The sequence below is a fragment of the Octopus sinensis genome, linkage group LG7 (assembly GCF_006345805.1).
Source record: "Octopus sinensis linkage group LG7, ASM634580v1, whole genome shotgun sequence".
In the NCBI taxonomy this organism is placed as follows: domain Eukaryota; kingdom Metazoa; phylum Mollusca; class Cephalopoda; order Octopoda; family Octopodidae; genus Octopus; species Octopus sinensis.
In genome coordinates this window covers 78,908,052-78,930,551 of record NC_043003.1, presented here as the reverse complement: position 1 = coordinate 78,930,551, position 22,500 = coordinate 78,908,052, and the positions used below count along the sequence as shown (strand labels likewise).

At 36.6% G+C, this 22,500-nt stretch overlaps 1 long non-coding RNA gene across 1 annotated transcript; it reads left to right on the top strand.

The window, feature by feature from the left end:
- The first annotated feature begins 10,187 nt into the window (after positions 1-10,187).
- Positions 10,188-18,839, top strand: LOC118764113. Its single transcript, XR_004999904.1, has 3 exons — positions 10,188-10,387; positions 10,473-10,475; positions 18,824-18,839. It is a non-coding gene; the product is annotated as an uncharacterized LOC118764113 (long non-coding RNA).
- The last annotated feature ends 3,661 nt before the right edge of the window (positions 18,840-22,500 follow it).

Here is a 22,500-nt window from a genome sequence, read left to right as displayed (position 1 = left end):
GGGGTACCGTTAAAAGTTGCAAAACATTTCCGAGATTCTCCATTTGCCGTTTCTGAGCTAAACACATTGAAATAATCAAATCGTTGCTATTATGTTAAACTGTCGTATGTCCAAATTTGGACAAATGTGTGTGTGTGTGTGGGGGGGGTTTCAATATTTAATTTTGCTTGCAATAGCCGGTTCTTTTGGTCAAACTATCGTATCTCCAGCTGCTCCAGATGAAAATTATCAAAGTGTAGTACAACGGTTTAGCATTTTTCATAAGTGTAGTAAGTCCCACAAACGACAATTTTGCAAAAATATTTCTAACTGAAAATATCATACATGCATGGCGTTACGATTTTATGCACCAAACAAAGTATTATTGTTAAGCTGGAAGCTGTTGCTAATGTAAAAAGAAATGAAATGTTGAAACTATTTCTCCATTTTCTGAAACAGTAACTTTTTGGACTTACGACACTTTTGCATAATAGCAACGAAATGTACATATAGACTACACACACAGACAGATAAACTGCAGTGAGGCACGCTGACTAATATAGACATTCACAGGCTCCAAGAGAATTTTCCCTTTATTTGTGGCTGGCTTCGATTCTACAAAGGATTAAAACTTAAATGATCCCAAAGAAAAACATACTTTATACATACATTCGTTCATACATACATATATACATACATACGTACGTACGTACGTACATACATATATACATACATATATACATACATATATACATACATACATACGTACATATATACATACATATATACATACATATATACATACATACATACATACATACATACATACATACATACATACATACATACATAAATACAGCACATACATACATACATACATACATACATACATACATACATACATACGTACGTACATACACACAAGACATGTTCTGTTGGGACCACAAAGAAAAGATATGCTCTGTTGTGGAAATAAGCTGCCCTCTGGACACGAATGTGGTTAGAAAAATAAAAGAGAAAGGGGATATCTATGGACCATTAATAAGGTGTTGGCGAACCCAGTACCCGAGATACCCTTTCAGTCTCATACCTATTACTATTGAAACAATAGGATATATACCAGTCAGTCTGGAGCAAAGTATGCCTGATCATGGAATCTTGGGGTGAGAATGCAAATCCTTAATTCATAAGCTACACGTGATCACTATACCAGGGACTGTAAAAAACTGCAAGACCTTCTTAAGATTTACAGAATGATGGTTAAATATTGATAATTTCCTTCACAAACTTGCTACCAAGTCGGTGACCGGGCAAAATTTATTCTAAATTAAAAAGAGAAAGAAATATATGTAAATATACGCGCACATAGATATATACGTATACGTACAAGGCTATGTAAGTGCTACGGAAGGACCGCTATAAGACTCCCGGTTCAATGATAGTATAAGTGGGGAGACTAATGAGTCTAATGAGTCTAATGAATGTGTATATGTTAAATAAAATAACGAACTCTACTATTTCATTCTATTGAAACTCTCTCATATCGTCTCTGATGATGGGATGTCTTTTATATCCCTGAAACAGCTGTAAGACTACCTTTCTCTTTATAAATGTCCTAGAACTATCACACTGCCTTGGTCTTGTTTCTCATTTATTTAACACAAACACACATATGTAGATATACATACATATATATTATATATATATATATATATATATATAATATATATATTATATATATAAATATATATATATATATATATATATATATATATATATATATATATATATATATATATATATATATATATATACTCTTTTACTCTTTTACTCTTTTACTTGTTTCAGTCATTTGACTGTGGCCATGCTGGAGCACCGCCTTTAGTCGAGCAAATCGACCCCGGGACTTATTCGTTGTAAGCCCAGTACTTATTCTATCGGTCTCTTTTGCCGACGTAAACACACCAGCATCGGTTGTCAAGTAATGCTAGGGGGACAAACACAGACACACAAACACACATATATATATATATACATATATACGACAGGCTTCTTTCAGTTTCCGTCTACCAAATCCACTCACAAGGCATTGGTCGACCCGGGCCTATAGCAGAAGACACTTGCCTAAGATGCAACGCAGTGGGATTGAACCCGGAACCATGTGGTTGGTTAGCAAGCTACTTACCGTGCGTCTTCTTTTTATTTCAGACTAAAGCAATTCAGCCTTATAGATTAAATAATGGTTATAGACCGAAACACAAGTATAACCTTCCATAAAGGAGGCGAAAGTAATATAAATGTAGCAAAAAAAAAAAAAGAAAGCTTAAAATTAACCGAACGTCAGTCTGTAAAACTGCCAAGAAATTTCAAGAGACTGGTTCCTCCGCTGATCGACCTGAACGTGGTAGAAGAAAAAATGTGCAGACCCCTCAGCTTACCAAAAGTACCAGAGAAAAGATTCGCGAAATCCTTGTCGTTCTGTCAGAAAACTGATTGCCACAGCAAAAACAAGCCGAACATCGATGTATCGAGTGCTAAAGGAGGATCTCAGTGCACACTCCTACAAGATGATCCGTCGACATGAGCGCACGCAAGTTTATAAGGCCATGAAACTGGAGAGAAGTCGTCTTATCCTGCGTCAGATTGCTGAAGGCGTGTTACCCAACCTGATGTTTACTGATGAAAACAAATTTGAAATCGGACAGACAGTAAACCACCGTAAATTACCGATTTTGGAGTGTATCTGGCTCCGTCGAGGTTAGACTAGTAAATCCATGTCAAAATCCACAGTCAGTTACGGTTTGAACGGCTATGATAGCCACTGGAAGGTCTTCAAGGCGCGCCTTGTAGCCTCCAACAGGACTCGGCACCATCCCACATCTCCAAACAGACACAAGTTGTATGGCCCTCAAGACGCCCCGATCTTAGACCGTTAGACTTTTCTGGTTGGCCCATTTTCAAAACGAGGGTTTCATGTACTCCTCATGCTTTGCTCGACGCTCTGAAGGCAAAACTGCCAGAAATGAGCTTCGATTCCGCAAGAGCAGATGCATGCCGGGTGTGAAGCCTTCAAACCTACACTTAAGGCTGTGATTCGAAACAGAGCTGGTCATATCGAATATGTGTCATATTGTTTCCTTTGCCATTGCATTGCAACGCTTGGACCCGAAATATAACAATATTTTGTTTTGGCAAAGTTGAAAAATGTTGGTTGTCTTAATTTTGGGACACCTTCTATCTATCTATCTATCTATCTATCTATCTATCTATCTATCTATTATCTATCTATCTATCTATCTATCTATCTATCTATCTGTCTGTCTTCTGTCAGTCTGTCTGTCTGTCTATATATTTATCTGTCTGTCTGTCTATCTATCTGTCTGTCTGTCTGTCTGTCTGTCTGTCTATCTATCTATCTATCTATCTATCTATCTATCTATCTATCTATCTATCTATCTGTCTGTCTGTCTGTCTCTCTCTCTCTCTCTCCTCTCTCATCTCTCTCTCTCTCTCTATATATATATATATATATATATATATATATATAGAGAGAGAGAGAGAGAGAGAGAGAGAATTCACAAAAAAAAAGTCGAAGACAGATGGTGTAGATAACAAACAGGCGTATTAGTTTAACGCTCGGGAAATGAAAAAGTCTTTAACGTTTCGAGCCTACGCTCCTACACACGAAGGAACACAAAAGAAACAAGGAGGGAAACTAAAAAAAATGTGTAGTGGCTAGCGATCTATCATGGCGTATATATATATATATATATATATATATATAGTAGAATAATAAAAAGTAAGTTCTTAGTATAATACAATATATTTGAAAAAATGAGTAGAGATGGTTTTTGGGGGAGATAATTTTTATCTTAATGATAATGTTGACACTGGGTTTCCTGTAAGGCTCGTAGTTGGGATTTTTCTTTTTGATTTGGTGATTGCTGCATCAATTAATCTAGTGGGATACTTTTGTTCTTTTAGAAAAATATTTTTAATTCTTGTAATCTTTTAATCCTTAATTTTGCATCTATTACTATAGTGCAAATTCGTTTTACTATGTTAAAGGGAATGATTCTTTTGGTGTGTGAGGGGTGGGAGAAATAAAATCTCGGTTGCTGTTGTGCTACCGATGTTACCGCATTTCCAAATGCGGCAACCACTACATTGGTAGCACAACAGGACTACTCCACGTCCGAATTAAAGAGCATCTCACCACCAACGCGTTCCGCCTTCTTCAAACGCCTGACCAGATTTGGCAACACCAAGAAGATAAATACCTCCATACTACCCTCTGTGGATTACACCGTGCTGATCCACCGCTTCAACCCCAAAATTAACAGTCGATCGGAATTGAGCCGATGGCTCCTATGACAGCATCCAGCAGATGGTGAATGACCTTAAACTACAGCTGAGACCAACATTCGGACAGCTGGCGACACTTAAAGGCGGACTGCCACTACAACTGCTGATATTACACCGTCATACTACAATTGGTGAATAGAGTATAGCAACAGCTGGGTGTTTGTTGTTCATTTACACACACACACACACATAATGTGTGTGTGTACTGTCATACTGTCATCACATACGGTTGTTAGCAGACGCGGACCGGATCTGTTCAGTTTGGTTCACAGATCTTTTAATTATTTTTGTTAACTAAACAGTTTAAAACTTCGTATACTGGTGCAGTGTCTCACGCAGAACACGGTTTACTTTGAGCATTTTGGATAAAAATTTAGTATTTTAGAAGTTATTTCGTGTTAGAGTTGTCGTATTTGGGTAATTTCAACTAATCAACGACGTGTATTCAGTTGAAGAAAACTGCTGCTGTTCGCGATAGTAATCGAAGAGAAACAACTTCCAGATCATCTCTGCTAAATGTTACCACTTTGTTCTATTTTATTTTTTGTTTGCTGCCTGTGTTGCATATTACACACTTTTTTTTTAGTTCTCGCGTACCAGCAAACATTGAAGAGTAACCAGTAAACATCAGAGTAACAAGAAAACATCGAAGAATCAACACCAAGAAGGAAGAAATATTATTTACATATATTTATTCGCTTGTCCGACATCGGTGTTTTATTCACACATAAAGAGCACTGGTGTTTAACAAACCTATAGAGCTACGAGTCCGCAACTAGCTTTTTTTGTTGTTGGCGTGTATATAGTTTCAAAATGTCTTAATTGTGTACAACTATGAGATGTATTGTTATTGTCACGATTTCATCTTACTATAATCAACAACAAACACATTTCTATTGTTGACTCTTATTTTTGTGAATTTATATATGGAGAAGGAAATATGAGAAAGATAATTTATTTTATAAAATCCTAGAGTGTATTACAAAATTGTGTTCTTGAGATTTTTAACCAATAAATGTCTGTTTTAACCAATGTTTTCACTGTTATTTCTAGCAACTCCTGTCGGTTTGCTCGTAGCTTTTAAATATTTAATTTGCTCGCGAATCTTTTAATGTTTTTCCCTGTTTACTGTAGCTAGTTAAATGTTTTGACATGCCGGTGACCCCCCCACCTCCCTGCTTTCTCGCTACTGTGACAAATAATGGAAGAGGCAGCGAATGCGCCATTTCCTGATTGGCTGGAAATTCCGAAAATGATCAAACTTTGAAATACCTGTAACATTTTCGCAAAATTTTTCCGGGATAAATGAATAACAAATTTGAATTCAGCGTCAAAAATTACATTAATATGATACATTAGGAAAAACTTTTTTAAGATTTCGACATACAATGACGATAACCACGAAGATCCGTGAATACTTGCTATTGACGGAATCCAAGAGGTAGAAATACGTATTTAGCAATGTCACCACCACAGTTATGTGATCTTCGTCTGTTATTGATATATGTGTGTGCTTTTTTAAACAATTTGCGTCTGTAAGAAACGCTATCTGGTGACGAATACCGCAGTTTATCGAGATTTCAAGAATGTAAGTACTTTAAGTATGATACAGAGAGAGAGAGAGAGAGAGAGAGAGAGAGAGAGAAGAGAAGAACACAAGTGGAGAGTTGGTTCTTAACCATTTAATTATATTCAAAAACAACTTAAGAAACAACTCTTGTTTCTTCATTTATTTTCTATATAAATTTTAAACTCTGTCATCTTATTAACTATGAAGACCTGTGAAAGAAATATTGAACTATAAGACGGGTCCTTTTCGCAATTATCTTTTTCGATATATCAGGGTTCATATATAGCTCTAAACACCCGTTATTTGCCCTATAATGCAAATCATACTGTACAAATATGTGTGTGTATATATACTCTTTTACTCTTTGTGACTGTGGCCATGCTGGAGCACCGCATTTAGTCGAGCAAATCGACCCATGGACTTATTCTTTGTAAGCCTAGTATTTATTCTATCGGTGTCTTTTGCCGAACCGCTAAGTTACGGGGACGAAAACACACTAGCATCGGTTGTCAAGCGATATTGGGGAACAAACACAGACATACAAACATATACACACACATACATATATATATATACATATACATATACACGACGGGCTTCTTTCAGTTTCCGTCTACCAAATCCACTCACAAAGCTTTGGTCGGCCCGAGGCTATAGTAGAAGACACTTGCCCAAGGTGCCACACAGTGGGACTGAACACGGAAACATGTGGTTTGTAAGCAAGCTACTTACCACACAACCACTCCCACGCCTATACTTATATAAATCAGGGTATCCAGAAAATTTCATCCAATTTTTATTTTATTGTACATTGTATTGTATTATTGTATTGTATTATTATTGTATTATTGCAGGTTCATCTTCGAGGCTTCGAGGAATATAACTTCGAGGTTTCGAGGAACATAGCTTTTAGACGTTCGTATTTATCATTGTTGTCTCATTGTTTCATTCATAGTTATTATTCATCATTGTTCCATACAATAAAATTAATTGAAAAACCTAGAATAGTTTTCAAAATAAGAATCGGGCGAAACTTTTTAGACACCCTGTATATGTGTATGCGTAGGCGTTGTTGTGTGGTAAGAAGGCGGTGAGCTGGCAGAGACGTTAGCACGCCGGGCGAAATGTTTAGCGGTATTTCGTCTGCCGTTACGTTGTGAGTTCAAATTCCCCCGAGGTCGACTTTGCCTTTCATCCTTTCGGGGTCGATTAAATAAGTACCAGTTACGCACTGGAGTCGATATAACCGACTTAATCCGTTTGTCTGTCCTTGTTTGTCCTCTTTGTGTTTAGCCCCTTGTGGGTAGTAACGAAATAGGTATTTCGTCTGCCGCTACGTTCTGAATTCAAATTCCGCCAAGGTCGACTTTGCCTTTCATCAAATTAAGTACCAGTTACGCACTGAGGTCGATGTAATGGACTTAATCCGTTTGTCTGTCCTTGCTTGTCCCCTCTAGGTTTAGCCCCTTGTGGGCAATAAAGAAATAAGATACATGATTCTGGGTTGAGTCCCAATGCCTGGCATCTTGGGTAAGTGCCTTCTATAGCCTCCGATCGACAAAAGCCTTGTAAGTGGATTTGATAGACGGAAACTGAAAGAAGCCTGCTGTATTTTTGTATATGTCTATATCTATGTCTGTGTGTTTTCGCGTCCCCCTACCCCATCACCGCTTGACAATCGGTGTTGATAGAACGATAGAATAAGTACCAGGCTTAAGAAATAAGTCCTGGCGTCGATTTGTTCGACTAAAACCCTTCAAGGCGTTGCCCCAGCATGGCCACAGTCAAATGACTGAAACAACGAAAAGAATAAAAGAATGTGTGCGCGTGTGTGTACGTGTGTTTGTGCATGTGGGAGAGAGAAAATGTGTGTGCGTGTGTGTGCGTGTGTGTGTGTGCGTGTGTGTTTGTGTATTTGTGTGTGTGTGCGCGCGTATTGGTTTAGTAATGCAATTTCAAGTGGATATAAGACTACCATTGGCGACTTTAGAGCTTCGTGGACAATATTATCATTTATCATCCAGTCAACTACTTTCAAAGTGGCATGGTCAATACTATACCTAGTAGTATTACTGTATTCCTGTTTATGATACACAGAGCATGTGTAGGATGTTCCATGTGCCATTAGATACTGAAGCACATTATGTTACGGAGATCAAATGTCTCTATAATATTTCATTCCCCCACCCCGCCGATGACCCTTTGTGGCTCAGTATCCAATTGCACTTTGAACGTTCAATGCGGATATTGCAAAGAACCATGATTGTGAAACGTACTTAGAAAGCAAATGATATAATGATATAAATTAGTGTTTTACATAATTTATCTTATATATATATATACGTAGTGAAGGCGCATGGCTCAGTGGTTAGAGCGTCGAGCATACGATCGCGAGGTTGTGAGTTCGAATCCCGGACTGGGTTGCGTGTTGTGTTTTTGAGCAAGACACGTTGCTCCAGTTCACTCAGCTGTAGAAATGAGTTGCGACGTCACAGGTACCAAGCTGTATCGGCCTTTGCCTTTCCCTTGGATAACACTGGTAGCGTGGAGAAGGGAGGCCGGTATGCAAGGGTTTTCCATAAGCAACCTTGCCCGGAGTTGTGCCTGGGAGGATAACTTCCTAGGTGCAATCACATGGTCAGTCATGACCGAAGGGGGTCTCAGCATATACGTACTCATACATACATGCACACATATGCAATCACACGCACACATATACATACATAAATACATACATATATGTATGTATGTGTGGGGGGGGGAAATTCGTGTTTGAAGCATATTTTATTGTGACCGAGGAGGTTCATTCTGTTTTAATTAACACAAAAAACGAAAATTTTAGAAAAAATGAGTGGAAATCGAACCGGTGAGTGTGTTAAGTAATAAGGCACTAAATGAGAATGGCATTCCCCAGACACAATAATATATATATATATATATATATATATATATATGTAAGTCCCGGGTTGAGTCGGGGTTAACCACAGTAAATAAGGTACTCAATACATAGCAGAGTAATTAATTTATTTAATAGAAGGAGCTTCTACAGGACTAGAACTGTTTCATTCAAATGAAATCATCAGGAAGCTTCCTGATGATTTCATTTGAATGAAACAGTTCTAGTCCTGTAGAAGCTCCTTCTATAAAATATATAAATATATATATATATATATATATATATATCTTATATATACTGCTTTATACTGAATATCACTTGCGGGCACACTATGTGCCATATTCTGAAGTACTTGAGTCTGGTGTGGATGGTATTCATAGACATAGACTTCACTGGATTGGCATCTCATAACAGAATATGATCAATGCATGCTCAAACAACTGTTATATGAACTGATATTAAGGAACAAAAAAGCCTCAATGTAAACGAAAATTGCGTCTCGAAGAATCAATAAGCAAATCTGTAGTAAAGAGTTTCAGTCATAAACGGAAGCATGAATTGAGGTCCCCTACTGATTTTTCACAGTCTCAATCTGATGAATTATCTTGCTCTGTTTACTGCAAAAGTAAATCTGGGTTGACAAGGCACATGAAATGCCACTATAACGATTTCCAGAAGTCTTTACAGCGAAATCAAGCATTTTTATGTCGCCTGTGTAAAAAGAAAAAGAAAAACTAGTCTACAACATCGAATATTGCCAGTGTTGCAGGTTGTATATATATATATATTTCAAATTTCAGAACAAATCCAGCAAGTTCGAGAGTGGGTAGGTCGATTACATGGACCCCTAGTACTCAGATGGTTGTTATTTTATCGACGCCGAAAGGATGAAAAGCAAAGTCGGCCTCGGTGGCATTTGAACTCAGATCGTAAAGACGTACGGAATAGCCGCTAAGTATTTTGCCCGACGTGCTACCAATTGTGCCAGCTCGCCGCCTGAGTATATATATGTATACATGCATGCATACATATGTATACACACACGCCCTCCCCCCCCACCACCACCACCATCGCGACACACACAAGAAAAGGCTTTATGATAAATGAGATTTTCAAAGAATTCAAAGGAAATATAACAGAAATTTCTATATCTGACTATTCACATCTGAAAATATTTTTTGAATCTAAATCCACACTAAAACATAACCACACATATCACAAAACACTCAAGCATAACAGCTGTTCTGGGAATATGTAGTACTGATTTCTTTCTGCAAAATAGGATAATACCATTCTAAATCCTGGTGCCTTTAACTTAAGTACCACATTCAACTGAATCTAAATTTTTACTGAACTTATATATATTAGAAGGTTTAGAAGTGATGTACAGATATTATATATTACAAAAAATAAGGTATTCAGAGATCTGGATGGTTGTACATATACAAATATTTATTAACATGCCACATGTTTTTACAAATCACATATAAGCGCTTTCATCGACTGTAATAGATTCTTCAGATTTAAATTTTGTGAAGGGATTTGTCTCTTTTTATAGTATTTGTGAATGGCTTGGGGTGGGGAGAGAGAAGTGGGGAGAAAGAGTAATATGGAGTGTAAAGAGGAAGGAAAAGATAGAACCTTGCTGAAGGTGCTACGCAGTGGGTCTGAACCGGAACCATGTTGGTAAACAAGATACTTCACACACTGCCACTCCAATGCCTATGTACCTCTCAAGTGGAACGAGTGCAATACTGTGACAAGGATAATAATTTTAACTCTTTAGAATTCAGATTACTTTGTCTAATGTTAAGCTTATTGATTCACGTAATTTTGGGTTCGTCATGCATTATCTCGTAGCTTTGAAATATTGATGATATGACTGTTTATCTGTAGAATGACATTGTAGGCTGGGTGCGAGAGGCCAGACTTGGCCTGAATCAACACAAACAGTTAGAATATTTCAGCCTGATATAACCCGTTTTAAAAAAATTGATGTTTTAAAACTAAAGTTTGAAACTTAGAATACTGTTAGAATTTCTCACGTAGAACACGGTTTTACTCTGAACGGGTTTGACAAAATTTCGCATTTTAGAAGTTATTTCGTGTTAAAGTTGTCATGTTTGGGTGATTTCAAATAATCAACGACGTGTATTCCTTTGAAGAAAGCTACTGTTGTTTGCGATAGTAATCGAAAAGGAACAACTTCCGGGTCATCTTTACTAAATGTCAGCACTCTTGTCACTGTCACTACAATTACCACACTTTCCGGTATATAAGCTGCTCTTTGTTTTGTTTTACCTTCATGTTTTGATAATGTTATTTTATTTTTATCTAATAAACACTTTTATATTGACGAAATGTGTTTGACGAAATCATGACAATAACAATACATCTCATAGTTGTAAAATAAAGTATTTTGAAATTACATATACGTCAACAACAAAAAAGCTAGCTACGGACACGTTGCTCTATAACAGAGTGATGGCATTTAGTAGAGATGACCCGGAAGTTGTTCCTCTTCGATTAATATCGCAAACAGCTGTAGCTTTCTTGAACCGAATACACGTCGTTGATTGGTTGAAATTACCCAAATACGACAACTTTAACACGAAATAACTTCTAAAATACGAAATTTTGTCAAAAACGTTCAGAGTAAAACGTGTTCTACGTAAGAAATTCTACCAGTAGTCGAAGTTTCAAACTGTTTAGTTAAAAAAAAATTAATTTAAAAATCTGTGATCGACGTGGAATAGATCCCTGGTTTTAAATGCTAAAGGATTAAATTACAGGGATAATCCGACAGGCTTCCAACCATTTTCCATCAACCAAGTTTCTCTCACAATGCTTGAGTGTTATTGAGTCTATGATAAAAAAAACATTTGCCCAATATACTGCGCAATAGATACGAAACCGGGATCTCTTAATAGCGAAGCTACCTTCTTAACTATTCTGCTATGCTGCATCTAAATTGCAGTAATAACTCAATAACACACAAATGCAGACAAAATGTAGACATAAGTGTTCGCACACACAAATACATACACACACACGCACATGAACACACACAAATACACACGCTTGCTGGTACAGTCAAACACACACAACAACTACACACGCAGATACATGCACACACGTACGCACGAACACACGCACGTACATAATGGAGCTGTCACTGTCAGAACATGTAGAAAAGATAGAGAAATAACGACTTATCTTCCCCACCGCAGACACAAGGAAACGAAACCAAAAAACAAACATAAACATCCCTGTAATACAAACATAGTTTTGTTGACTGACGACAACATGGCGACAAAGCTGTACAACTGTAGCGAGAGAAGTGAGGGGGGGGGAAGAAAGAGGAGCGGGGAGAGGGAGGAGAGAGCGCGGGGAGAGAAAGCGGACAGAGTGGGAGAAAAAATGATGGACACACAGACAGACAGACAGGCATTCGGACAAGCGCATACACTATTATACATACAAATAAGCATATAGGTAGGTTAATAGATTGAGAGATAGCTACAGGCTTACAGACAACACAGAAGAAACGGACAGAATGATATATACATAGAAGTGTGTGTGTGTCCGTGCGTGTATCTGTGTGTGAGCATGTATGTATGTATACATGTGTGAGTGTATGTTGTATATGTATATATATTATATATATATATATTATATATATATATATATATATTATATATATATATATATACATATATATATATATATATATATATATATATATATATATATAATTATAACAATAATTAAGGGTTTAGCAACAAGTTGCTTGACCACATACCGAAAATTTTAGAAATAGCAGCCAAAAGATTGCTATTTCTTTTTTCTACAAAAATATGTCTCCACATATAACAATATTTGTAACTCACATAGGCAAAAAGAAGAAAAATAATGAAATCAAAGAGTCTTTGATTATATATATTATATATATATATATATATATATATATATATATACACACACACACATTTATTAAAGCTGCAAAATTATCACAAAAACTGTTACTCAGAGTTGCTCAGAGTTTTACATTCCCGTTGTTGGCCATTTGTGATGAAAACTGCAATTTTTTTGATAGTTTTGCCGTTTTAATAAGAGTACATATTGCTCTACCTTTCGTATTCGATTACTAATATCCCCACCTTGTTTTGTACTTAGGTGCTCGTCTGTGTGTGTATGTGTCGTTAGTGGGCGATTGGAAAGCTATTTGGGATCAACATGTGGATTGGGTGGGGCTAGCGGATAGAAAAGTGAGGGGCGTAAGCCTCTTAATCCTGCTCAGTCGTTTCCAACTGGCAGACAGGTTAAGACGTAATTTCCCGAATACTCCAGTGTGGACATGGGCAAACAGTGTCTAATCATCCAGATCTTATCTAGACAGCGTATTTTGTAGGCCAGCAGATAGGAATAGCGTAGGTTGTTCACAATTTGAATTCGCCAGCTATACAGACTACAAACTTGTGATCTGTACGGTTGACCGAGATAGGCTCCATAGCCAGAGACCTGGATACTGGAAGCCGAATGCGTCCTTCCCGGCACATAAAGCTTCCAGAGACCGGCTTAGTAAGTTAGTCCATTGAATGTTGGCGAGTGCAGTCATCAACAATCGATGGTGGGAGGGCCCTACAACGGGCGATTAGAGTAGAAGCTGTAGAATTTAGCAGAGAACTAGCGATAGAGAATACTAGAGTAGAGGGAAACTTAGTTAGGAAAGTAAAAGAGCTACTTAGCAGTGGCATAGAGTCTGCCGCTACGTTCTGAGTTCAAATTCCACCGAGGCCGACTTTACCTTTGATAATTTAGGGGTCGATATATTAAGTATCAGTGAAACATTGGGGTTGATGTAATCGACTAATCCCCTCCTCACACATTTGAGGCCTTGTGCTTCTCGTAGAAAGGATTATTATTATTATTATTATTATTATTATTATTATTATTATTATTATTATTATTATTGTTGTTGTTATTGTTATTGTTATTATTATTCAAATTTTGCCGTGGCTGACTTTGCCTTTCATCCCTTCGAATTCGATAAAATAAAGTAGCAGTTGAGCTGAGGTCGGAGTAATCGCCTTAAATCCTCCCCGGAACATCCATCAACCACATGCCCAGCTGGCAGAGGGCTCTAAGCGCCTAACGCTAGTCTAGATGTCAGGAACGCTGCCTCGGTCCCTGCTTCGCTTGTATACAAGACCGCACAGATTATTTCATACAAAACATCCTTCGTATTCCGCGTCGAAATAATGATTGAGTCTCATTTTTTTTTTTTTTTGCTAGCATATCGGCATACCGTTTCAATCATAATTGTCTCTCCTAATCTAATGACTAGGCTCCCTTTCCAATCTATCGTTCCTTGTAGCCACTTCTTTTCTATCCCATTTGATTTTAATGAAATAGCTCCCTTCAGAGAGTGAGAGAGAGAGAGAGAGAGAGAGAGAGAGAGAGAGAGAGAGAGAGAGAGAGAGAGAGAGAGATGGAGGGATGGCTAAAGAAGAGAGAGAAAGATGGAGAGATGGCGAAAGAGAGAGAGAGAGATACTCGTCAGTGGTTGTTAACAAACGTCTCCATCAACTCCTTAATTAATTCGTTAATCCAGTCCTATCGTCTTTCAACGTCGGAAACGACGCGCTTAGTTTTCAGTTGCTAGACACCCTTCTATATGTCCTATCTAGTCTGACTGCACTAATCACAAGATTGTGGTTTGCGTAGCCGACCAGCTGAAATTGTTGATATTCTACGCTATTCCTATCTGCTGATTTCACAAAAAAAAAATCTAATCAAACATCATTTTCTTTCAGCAGCTGTTCTCGATCGATAATGATAAAATATCTCAAAGCTTGATATGTACTTGGGTAGATTCAGTTGGGTACATCCCATGTCAATATGAGTTGGACTCAAAGGTGGCGAGCTGGTAGAATCGTTAGCACGCCGGGCAAAATGCTTCATGGTATTTCGTCTGCCGTTACGTTCTGAGTTCAAATTCCGCCGAGGTCGACTTTGCCTCATCCTTTCGGAGGTCGATAAATTAAGTACCAGTTACGCACTGGGGTCGATGTAATCGACTTAATCCGTTTGTCTGTCCTTGTTTGTCCTCTCTATGTTTAGCCCCTTGTGGGTAGTAAAGAAATATGTATTTCGTCCGTTTGCACATTATGTGTTCAAATTCTGCCGAGGTCAACTTTGCCTTTCGGCTTAATGGGATCGATAAAATAAGTACCAGTTGAGCACTGGGGTTAATGTAGCCAATTTAGCCTCTCTTCCGGAATTGCTGGCCTTGTGCAAAAGTTTAAATCAATATGAGCGGCAATCAAAGGTGGCGGGCTAACAGAATCGTTAGCACGCCAGGCAAAATGCCTACAGCGTTTCATCCATCTTTACGCTCTGGGTTCCAATGCCGCCAGGGTCGACTTTGGCTTTCACCCCTTCGGGCACGATAAAATCAGTACCAGTTGAGCACTGAGGCTGATTTTATCGACTTACTCGCTTCCCACAAATTGCTGGCCTTGTGCCAAAATTCGAAGGTAATATTAAGTGGGGACAGTATTCAGGGATAGATTTAATGGAGTGGACCCTAATATCAGAATACATTGCACCTTTGTACTGGTGTAGATTCACTTGGATGTGCTCTAATGTCTGTATATGTAGCAGTCATATACTAAGGCAGATTCTGTTCGTTATATTTCAGTGTTAGTATAACACAAACAGAATCGGTTGAGCTGTAGAAAAATTACGTTGCGGTCATTTATACCTCCTTGTTTTGATTTTCATCTTTCTGGGATCAATAATACCAGTCAAGTATTGGGGTTTTTTTACTGAGCAATCGTCTTTCTATCTTCAAATTATATATCCTTATGCTTATGCTGGAAATCAATATTTTTGACTGCAAACCGAATAGACTACTTCAAGAAGAGAAAGAGGGAAAGAGAAAATGTGAAAGAGAGAAAGATAGAGGAAGAGAGATGGGGAAAGGAGAGGGGGAGGGGAAATGAGAGAGAAATAGAGGGAGGAAAGGGAGAGAGAGAGAACGGTGAAAAAAAAAATCCATCACCAGATGATAGTGGTTCAGCTTCGCCAGATTAAGTAGTTTCCTGAAGAAATTGAAAAAAAAAAGCTATGCAAAGACACTGCATATGCTGCTATGGAAAGTGATGACTCAGCCTAGAAAAGAGAATAGTAAAAATAAATAAATAAATACATAAATATGTTTATTTAACACGTTTCTTCCTTCTTCACTGAAGCCGAAAGAGAAGCAAATAGATCATTTTGTAAAACCTTTATTTCTCTGACTACATCCCAAATGTATCGATCTGTTTCAGCCAATACATCTTTCTTTCCAGGAACACTTTTTGCTAACAGCTGCCACTCCCGTTTCTTGATTTACTAATTTATAAATGCCATCAGGGAGCATTTCTCTATTTCTCTATCGATCACGGTTTGTTATTTTTATACAACAGCGTTGCAGTTCATCTTTGATTCTTCTTATGTTGTACAAACTGTTGATCAATAGATCGTATTATAGCAAGAATAGAACAAGATGGAGACATCTAATGGGGGGTATTAATTTAGCATTTAGTGAAGAAGGATTTAGCTATAGTTGTTGTTGCTGATAAATATGAAAGGGAAATAACATTTGTAGTGCAAAAATATAAGCAGTATCAGTGTAGATGTTGTTAAACTAAGCACACTTGTATCATGACTACGTCAAGATGTAATTTTTCCAGATGTTATTTTTGAAAGCGTAACACTCGAACACATGTATACGTTCATGTAAGGTAGTGGCTCTCAGCAGGGGCCATGCCAAATTTTGCTGTCAAAATTGATGTGCAATAAACTGGTTATATTTCTACTAAACACGAAATATTTGAATAATTATTTTAATACAATTCTTAATAATATCTAATTATAAAAATATACTCTTTTACTCTTTTACCTGTTTCAGTCATTTGACTGTGGCCATGCTGGAGCACCGCCTTTAGTCGAGCAAATCAACCCCAGGACTTATTCTTTGTAAGCCTTGTACTTATTCTATTGGTCACTTTTGCTGAACCGCTAAGTAACGGGGACGTAAACGCACCAACATTGGTTGTCAAGCGATGTTGGCGGGAACAAACACAAACACATAAACACACACACATACATATATACGATGGGCTTCTTTCAGTTTCCGTCTACCAAATCCACTCACAACATCTTTGGTCGGCCCGAGGCTGTAGTAGAAGACACTTGCTCAAGGTTCCACGCAGTGGGAATGAACCCGGAACCATGTAGTTGGTAAGCAAGCTACTTACCACACAGCCACTCCTACGCCTATAATAGGATATTTTACACAGCGAATGGTTAGGAGGGTCCATCTAAGTAAGAAGGGATCACAGGGGTCTGTAGGTAAAAATGTGGCTGAGAAACACTGATGTAAGGGTATAAAAACAACAGAATAATATAATAGGGTAGCTAGTTTTACTGAGCCCAGCACTTGCCTGGTTCTTTATTTTATGTAAAGTCAAGCCAGTTTTAACTCAGAGAAAGTAAGAGTCGTTACTAAATAACGCGATACATATGGCTTGACGATAAGTGTATCTCAGAGTAATGAGAAATAAAACTATGGCTTCCCGGAATACTTTTTAACAGTCTTTCATCACTGAATTCCGAACATCACCGTCTGGAACTGACTCTCAGTTGCTAGTTTCTCTGCGAGCAATAATCTACAAAGAAGTTCACCAGCTTCAATAAAATACATTTACACGATGACCTCACTGCTATTCTTTACTGTAGGAAATTGAACACATATATGGTTGCGTAGTTAAGAAATTAACTATGCAAATATGAGACCCAGGTTCGATCCCGCTGTGAGGTGTATTGGTTATTGCAGTGTCTACCATAAACTCAAGCCAGCCAAACCATTTTCAACAGAATTTGGTAAACAGAAACTGTGTGGAAGCACATCAGATTTGTAAAGGGTCCACTTGGTGATGTAGTTTTTAGCACGATCACCTTGTAAGCGATAGATTTGTGAGTTGATACCTTTTGTTGTGTGGGGTCCCTGTATACACTTCTTTGTTTCTATGTATGTATGTATATATGTATGTATGTATGTATGTATGTATGTATGTATGTATGTATGCAAGTGCCTATATATATAAGCATACACGCATGCACGCACGCGCACATACATGATAACATACATATATATAAGCACTGGAGCGTTTATATTATAATAAGTGTATGCATGTGTGTGTGTGTGTCTACCTTATTCAATAGATCAATAGCTTATCTACCAGGTTAGTTTACCCAATTGGGAAGACGGACCTACAAAGCAAGTGGGGGAAAAGGCAAAACGAGCTTGCAGAAGGTTAGAGAACTCTTGTAGAGAAGAGAGGAAAAACAATAAGTCGACAACAACGAATGTAGAGAAAAAAGAGGAGGAGGGGGAGGAAGAGGAGGCTAGGTATAGTTGACGATGATGAAGAAACAGATGAAGAGTAGTAGTAGTAGTAGTAGTAGGAGAGGAGGAGGAGGAGGAGGAGAAGGAGGGTGGAGGAGAAGGGGAGGAGGAGGAGGAAGAGGAGGAGAAGGAAGAGGTGGAGAAGAAGAAGAAGAAGAAGAAGAAGAAGAAGAAGAAGAAGAAGGAAGTGGAGGAGAATAATAATAATAATAATAATAATAATAACAATAATAATAATAATAATAATAATAAAAAGAAGAAGAAGAAGAAGAAGAAGAAGAAGAAGAAGAAGAAGAAGAAACAACAGCAGCAACAACAACAACAACACCAACGATAAGGAAACGCCAGAAAAGAAAGAGGTACGTCAGTGAACAAATCGGATGGAACCGGCGATAGTAAAGAAAACTACGACAGAGAAATATGGCAAAAGATACGAGTGCAAAGGAGAAGCGAGGCGAAAAGATGAAAGGAAATAATCCTTCTATGTCCAACCACACATACATACTTACATGCATACATTCATATATATATATATATATATATATATATGAGAGAGAGAGAGAGGGGGAAGATAGAATGAGAGTGAAATAAATTATATGTGGCAGAAGGGGTGGGGAAAGGCGGTGGGGGGTCAGAGTAATTTGGATAGCAATAACTGAGAAGAAAGAGTGTTAAATGATGAAAGCTGGAATAAATATATTAAAAAAAAAGAGAGAGAAAGAAAGAAAGAAAGAAAGAAAGAAAGAAAGAAAGAGAGAAAGAAAGAAAGAAAGAAAGAGAGGGAAAACGTCACGGAGTCGTGAAGAAGAACATGAAAGATAAACAATCAATAGATAATTTGATCGATCTCACTTTCTGAACAATCATCTACGTCTGTCTACCAGGCAAACACAACACTTCTCTGGGCTGTACACTTTCGTCTCTCTTTTTCTTTCTTTTTTTATTTATCTCATCATCATCATCACCATCATTATCATTATTATTATTATTATTATTATTATTATTATTATTATTATTATTATTATTATCATCATCATTATCATTATTATCATTATTATTATTATTATTATTATTATTATTATTATTATTATTATCATCATCATTATCATTATTATTATTATTATTATTATTATTATTATTATTATTATTATTAATTTTTGTATTATTATTATTATCATTATCATCATTTTGTTATTGTTTACATATTTTTGTTTCGTTTCAGCCATTTTGTAGCTTCTGCATATTCTTTTTCGTATACCCCCACTCTCTTTCTTTCCCATTTAATCTCCCCCACCCCACTTCAGCTGTATATTTGCTCATTTACTCCTCTTTTAATACACACACACTACACCAACACAAACACCGCCCCCACCACGCCTTCTTCCATACATTTTTCCATAATATATTGACTATGTACATGTGCGTGCGTGCATGTATGCGCATGAATGTGTTTATGTATCTATATGTACATATATGTATGTCTATATACATACGATATATATATATATATATATATATATACATAATTATATATATATATATATATATATATATATATATGCACATATATATATATACACATACATACACATATATGTATACAACATATACATATATACATACAGGTACACACTATATATAAATATAAGTCATAGAAAAGAACTAATTATATAGTTGCATACATATTCTTTTTTTTTTCATTTACTTGTTTCAGTCATTTGACTGTGGCCATGCTGGAGCACCACCTTTAGTCGAGCAAATCGACCCCGGGACTTATTCTTTGTAAGCCTAGTACTTATTCTATCGGTCTCTTTTGCCGAACCGCTAAGTGACGGGGACGTAAACACACCAGCAACGGTTGTCAAGCAATGCTAGGGGGACAAACACAGACACACAAACACACACACATACACATATATATAGATATATACATATATACGACAGGCTTCTTTCAATTTCCGTCTACCAAATCCACTCACAAGGCATTAGTCAGCCCGGGGCTATAGCAGAAGACACTCGCCCAAGATGCCACGCAGTGGGACTGAACCCGGAACCTTGTGGATGGTTAGCAAGCTACTTACCACACAGCCACTCCTGCGCCTATATTAAATAATAATAATAATAATAATAATAATAATAATAATAATAATAATAATAATAATAATAATAATAATAATAATAATCAGTAATAATAATAATAATAATAATAATAATATAATAATAATAATAATAATAATAATAATATAGCAATAGTAATAGTAATAATAATAATTATCATTATTAATATTATCATTATTATTATTACTATTATTATTATTATTATTATTACTATTATTATTATTATTATTATTATCATTATTATTATTATTATTATTATTATCATTATTATTATTACGAATACTTAACAAGAAAAATATTAAGAAAAATATTATGGACAGTACAAGACAAAACAAAGAATGTGTGCGTGTGTGTGTTGTGATGATGATGATGATGATGATGATGATGATGATGATGATGATGATGATGATAATAATAATAATATAATAATAATAATAATAATAATAATAATAATATAATAATAATAATATTGTTTGACAGAGAAAAAGTGAACCTGAATAAAAGCCAACAATAACTCAAAAGCTCTGTGCTAAGAGCTGAAACGGAAAGACTGATTCTCGCTGCACAAGACTAATGCCTGACCACAAAAATCTATAAAAGCAAAATAATGAAAACAGGCCCTAACACCAAATACAGAATGAGACAGATGACCACATCATCTCTGGCTGTCCAATCCTGGTAAAATCTGAATATATATACAGGCATGACCGAGTAAATATTGTTATCTACTGAACAATGCGCCAACACTACACATTAAAACTGACAAGAAATGATATAGACATGTGTCACGCAAGTTACATGACAATAACCAGGCCACAATCATCTGGGATATGCCTGTTCAAACTGACAAAGAAATAAAAGCTAATCGCCCAAACCTAATAAACAAGAATTAGAAACCCCCCACCCTGTTTACTGATAGACATTGCAGTCCGTTCTAACCAAAATATTGTCCAAAATGAAGGGAAGAAACTGTCAAAGTACAAAGACCTCGAAATTTATGTATTCAAGATTTGGGGCATAAAGGTGTAAACAATACTAGTAATAATTGGAGCATTGGGCATGATAAATATATTAACAAAATCTTAAAAGCTATACCTGGGCACTCAACACTACACACTATCAAAAAAATAGCCCTGCTAGGTAGAGCCCAGATCCTAAGCAAGACTATTAATTCAATAATGCAACCCAAACAAAATAATTTACAAACACACTCTACATAGTAAATACCCAGTAAAATAAACAACCACTAACAGGCAGACTAACACATTACACACACAACACACAATATAAACACTAATACAACAAAAGACAGCAATCAGATCCCCATAACAAAACAAACTGGCGCAACACAGTACCAGGAAGAGTTTGTTCTCTCCCAATGACAAAACAGAATATACAATGCTGCACACATCCCAACAACACGGAGTTGTAGCAGCTGATGTAAGAGAAATTTTCGTGAAACTACCAAATTTTGAATAATAATAATAATAATAATAATAATAATAATAATAATAATAATAATAATAATAATAATAATAATAATAATAATAATAATAATAATAATAATAATAATAATAAAAAATAATATTAATAATAATAATAATAATAAAAGGTCACAGAAAACGAGAAAGCAACCATACTCTGGGATATGCCAATACACACAGATAGAGAAATTAAAAGGCCAATAGGCCAGATATAGTTGTCAGAGATCATGAAGGAAAAAAAAAGCAGAGACAGAGGGATTTTTAATTGCAGCACAAGACCAAAGCCTCCCCACCAGAAATTTTCAAAAACACATAATGGAAAGAAATATAACAAGTAGCTGCAGAATATGTGGAGATGGACAAGAAACAATAAATCATATTATCTCTGGCTGCCCAGTCCTGGCTAAGAAGGAATATATTCACAGACACGACAGAGTTGGAACCTCCATACACTGGAAGCTATGCCAACATTATGGAATAACAACGGAAAAACGATGGTATAGGCACACCCCAGAAAAGGTCACAGAAAATGAGAAAGCAACCATACTCTGGGATATGCCAATACACACAGATAGAGAAATTAAGGCCAACAGACCAGATATAGTTGTCAGAGATCATGAAGGAAAAAAAT